The 4,727-nt window shown below is 53.5% G+C and overlaps 1 protein-coding gene across 1 annotated transcript in view; it reads left to right on the top strand.

Moving 5' to 3' along the window:
* Positions 1-4,727, top strand: part of AXL (AXL receptor tyrosine kinase) — a 54,146-nt gene that overhangs the window by 5,193 nt on the left and 44,226 nt on the right. The window contains exon 4 of the mRNA XM_011983514.1: positions 423-599. The gene's annotated coding sequence lies outside the window, so the exon portion shown is untranslated. The remainder of the gene's footprint in view (positions 1-422; positions 600-4,727) is intronic.

Genomic DNA, 4,727 nt, shown 5'->3' with positions numbered 1-4,727 from the left:
TGCTTTGGGTGAAAAGACTTCTTGGGGGTGGTTGGATGTCCTAGGCATCAGACACGATCAGGTCACAGGACGCCATTCTGGGCATCAGATAAGGCATCAGAGGCATGTAACGTACCCCTCTCCCCACGATCCCAGCGGTGTCATTTTTCTCATCTGTAGAGTGAGATGAGGATGAGCTGTCAGACATTCTGGAAGAGAGACATGAGGAGCTCAGCTATCTTGGGGGGTCTGACATGGGAGGAATCATATATTGGAGTCACGTGTGTTGGGTATGGCTCAGGTGCCCTCGGGGGATCAGATACAGGCAGGTCAATGACCCTGCAGGGTGAGTTTGCTGCCCAAAGCCTACAGCATCCTAGTGTGGGTCAGACATCTTGGGGGCTCAGAGGGACCCCAGCCTCTACCACTGCCCACCCCCACAGGCTTGCCTTACTTCCTGGAGGAGCCTGAGGACAGGACTGTGGCCGCCAACACCCCCTTCAACCTGAGCTGCCAAGCCCAGGGACCCCCAGAGCCCGTGGACCTACTCTGGCTCCAGGATGCTGTCCCCCTGGCCACAGCTCCAGGTCATGGTCCCCAGCGCAACCTGCATATTCCAGGTGAGTCCGGGGATGTGGGTCAGCTCTGCATAGGGGGCCGGGCAGGGCTGGAGTCAGGAGCAAGAGAGCATTGCTACCTCTGCGTGGGTGTCTGACTGTCCTTCTGTCCCTCACTGTCTGTCTCTCTGTTTCTCCCTCTGAGTTTGTCTCTGCCTCTCTGTCTCTACTTACCTTGTTTCTCTCCGAATGCCTTTTTCGGTCTTTCTGTCTCTCGGTGTGTGTGTCCTTCTGTCTCTCTCTGTATGTGTCTCTTTCTCTGTCTCTCTGCTTCTCTCTCCCTCCATTCACCCTAGCCTCTCTCTGAATAGAATTCTTTGTCCTGGGTTCCCTCTGAGCTGTTCCATGGCCTGAGTGTGTGTGGGCCTGGTGCCCCTTTGTCAGCCCTTGACCCAAGCAGGGCACCAGAATCAACTGTGCCCTCCTCTCCTCCGCCTCCCTCCACAACCGGCCCACCTCCTGCCCTAACAAGCCCTGCTGACCTCGGTCAAAGGGAGGATGTCCAGCCCGGTCCCCACTGGGGAAACTGAACCCAAAGAAGAGAGAACAGAAAGAAAGTGGGAGACAGAGGCCGGGCGCCGTGGCTCACTCCTGTAATCCCAGCACTTTGGGAGGCCTAGGCGGGCAGATCACGAGGTCAGGAGATCAAGACCATCCTGGCTAACATGGTGAAACCCCGTCTCTACTAAAAATACAAAAAAATTAGCCGGGCGTGGTGACAGGTGCCTGTAGTCCCAGCTACTTGGGAGGCTGAGGCAGGAGAATGGTGTGAACCCGGGAGGTGGAGCTTGCAGTGAGCCCAGATCTCGCCACTGCACTCCAGCCTGGGTGACAGAGCAAGACTCCGTCTCAAAATAAAACAAAACAAAAAAAAGTGGGAGACAGAGAGAGACAGAAAGACACTGGAAGGGACAGGCCACAGTGACCCAAGTTGTACATAGACAGGACAGGGAGGCTGGGCATGGTGGCTCACACCTGTAATTCCAGCACTTTGGGAGGCTGAGGCAGGTGGATCACTTGAGGCCAGGAGTTTGAAACCAGCCTGGCCAACATGGTAAAACCCCATCTTTACCAAAAATACAAAAATCAGCCAGGCGTGGTGACAGGCATCTGTAGTCCCAGCTACTTGGGAGGCTGAGGCAGGAGAATTGCTTGAACCCAGGAGGTGGAGGTTGCAGTTAGCCAAGATCGCACCACTGCGCTCCAGCCTGGGTGACAGAGCAAGACTCTGTCTCAAAACAAAAAATCAAACAAAACAAAAGACAGGACAGGGAAGTTTGAGTGACAGAAACCCTCTCCTTCTTGGTGACCATTCCCTTCTGCACCATGCAGACAAGGCAGGACAGAGCTCAGGGTTACACAGTGGTCAGAGGCATCACTGGGGGACCCTGGACTCAGGGGGTTCTCCCTACTGAAGGAGGAAAGACTGAGGAGCAGATGGCAGAGGCTCCATAGAGGAAGGAGGCTACAGCCTTGAGGGCATCAGCTTCCCACACTCCCAACCTGCTGCCTCTCTCCGCTGGAATGAGGAGGGGCCTCCTGGCTGGGGGTCTCCAGGGTGGAGGGAGGAGCTCACATTCTTAGCATTCCTGGGACCCTGAGTTGCAAGGAAGACCTGGTGAGCATGCTGACCCCAGAGGAGTGACTCAGGCCCATGGCTCGAGTGCCTGAGTAGGGACCAGGGTTGGGGATGGGGCATGAGTCAGCCTGGCAGGTCCCATAAGAAGGGGAGGGAAGGGAGAGAAATGGGGGCTGCACAGGTGTGAGGGTCTGTGCATGTCTGTGTGGTGTGGTGGGGTGTCTGGATATCCGTGTGTTCTGGATCTGAGTGTTAGTGTATCCGTCAGCACAACCTCTGTGTGAGGGTGTGCCTTGGCGAGGGTGGGCTTCTGTGGATGTCCTGTGTGTGGTGTGTGTGTGTGTGTGTGTGACTAAGTATATTTCCTTCAACTTGGGTTCTGTCCCAGTGTGTGTTTGGATCTTCATAGTATGTCTCTCTCTATACGTTTCTTAGGGGTTGCCCGTGTATGGGTGTCTGTGTATGTGTGCATGACTGAGTATACCAGTGTCAGCCTGTGTCTGTCCCTCTTTTTTGTGTTTGTGTGTTCACAGCTGAGACTCACTGTATGAAAGTAAAGTGTGCATGGAGGGTAGTGGGTTTGGGGCTATGCTGTACACCTCTCTGTATGCAGGTGGTAGTGTCAGCCCACAGGTGTGCAGCTATGGGTGTGAGCGTGTCCTAGTGAGAGCTTCTGTTCCCTTGCAGAATCAGCATGTGTCCATGGATAACTTGTGTTTCTTACCAGCATTTTTTTTTCCCTTATTTTTTTTTCAAGACAAGCTCTCGCTATGTAACCCAGGCTGGAGTGCAGTACTGTGATCATGGCTCACTGTAGCCTCCACCTCCTGGGCTCAAGCAATCCTCCTACCTCAGCACCCACCCACCCCTCAAGCAGCTGGGACTACAGGCATGCGCCACCATACCTGGATAATTTTTATATTTTTTGGTAGAGAAGGGGTCTTGCCATGTTACCCCGGCTGGTCTTGAACTCCTGGCCTCAAGTAATCCCCCCACCTCGGCCTCCCAAAGTGTTGGGATTTACAGGCGTGAGCCACTGCACTCAACCCTCAGCCTCTTACCAGCTTTGTGTGTGTGTCCATAGATGTCTCTGTGGCATGTGTATATATGTCACAGGGTAAGGCACGTTGGTGTATGACTGTCGTCACAGATCTGTGTGTGTGTGTGCAACAGCCCACTCTGCTTCTCTCTGGTCTCCCTGTGTGTGCACTGGCCCCTGCTGCCTCTGAGTACATGACCCAAGGATGCTTACCAGCCAGTGTATACATGTGTGTCTGTGTCAATCTATGTGTCCATGGCAGTGTCTCCATCCTTGTGTCTGCATCAGGCCTGCGCATCTACGAAACTGTGTTTCTTTGTTTTTTGTTTTTTGGTTTGTTTTTTTTTTTTTTTTGAGACAGAGTCGCACTCTGTCACCCATGCTGGAGTGCAGTGACACAAGCTTGGCTTACTGTAACTTCCGCCTCCCGGGTTCAAGCAATTCTCCTGCCTCAGCCTCCTGAGTAGCTGGGATTACAGGCACGCCCAGCTTATTTTTGTATTTTTAGTAGAGACAGGGTTTCACCCTGTTGGCCAGACTAGTCTCGAACTTCTGACCTCACGTGATCCACCGGCCTCGGCCTTCCAAAGTACTGGGATTACAGGCGTGAGCCACCGCACCCAGCGCAAATGTGTTTTTGTATCAGTCTGTGTCTCGGTGAACATGAAACCTGGGTGCATCCAGCTCCATCTTATGGCATAGATAAAGGCTGTGTATTGGTACGTATCAGTGTGTCTGTGTCTGAGCAGGTCACCATAACCCTTCATTGTGTCCTGGTGTGCATCTGTCCACCTCAACTCCATGTATGCTGTTGTGTGGTGTGTGTCTCTCAATATACAGGGACATTTAGTTTTGTGTGTGTGTTGGCATCAGCCTAGATGTATATTGCGCTGCTAGGTGTTTGTAATCAATCTGTACACGTGCGACTGTGTGTTGATGTGTTTGTCCCACGTTGGCTTGTATGCATACATGTCTCTTTATGAACGTACATCAGTGTCAGTCCGTGTGTATATGTGTGAGTCACGGTGTTTTTGTGTCACTGTGTTTGTGACATCAGCCCTTGCATATCTGTGTGCTGTTAACTTACCAAGTGCTGCGTTTTCTGTGCGAATAACAGCCCCTGTGTGTTTAAGTGTGAGTCATTGTGAGTGTGTTGGGGGGGTTGCTGTGTGAAGGAATTTTGTCCGTTTGTGTGCTTCTGTCCCTCTATCTGACTCAGGGCGTGCCCCTCCTCCTTCCATCCCTCTCATTCTCTGGAAAAGCTGGGGCGGAGAGCAGGGGTTGGGGGGGGATGGTCAGGACATCTGGAAAGCACATCTGGAGTCGGCCTGCTCCTGTCCTCCTGCGGTAAAGCAAGAGAATTCTGGAAGGGAAGGGGTCCCAGTTCCTCCTGTCCCCTTCACTCAAGGTGCGGCCGTTGGGGCCTGGGAAGGGGTATCCCGGCTCTGGCTCCGCGCCCCCGAAGCCGGCCGGAAGCGCTGGGGTGGGGAGGTGCCCCCGGTGACTCACGCAG

This window comes from Mandrillus leucophaeus, unplaced genomic scaffold (genome assembly GCF_000951045.1).
Source record: "Mandrillus leucophaeus isolate KB7577 unplaced genomic scaffold, Mleu.le_1.0 Scaffold106, whole genome shotgun sequence".
NCBI classification, from domain to species: domain Eukaryota; kingdom Metazoa; phylum Chordata; class Mammalia; order Primates; family Cercopithecidae; genus Mandrillus; species Mandrillus leucophaeus.
This window is presented reverse-complemented; position numbering and strand designations above follow the sequence as displayed.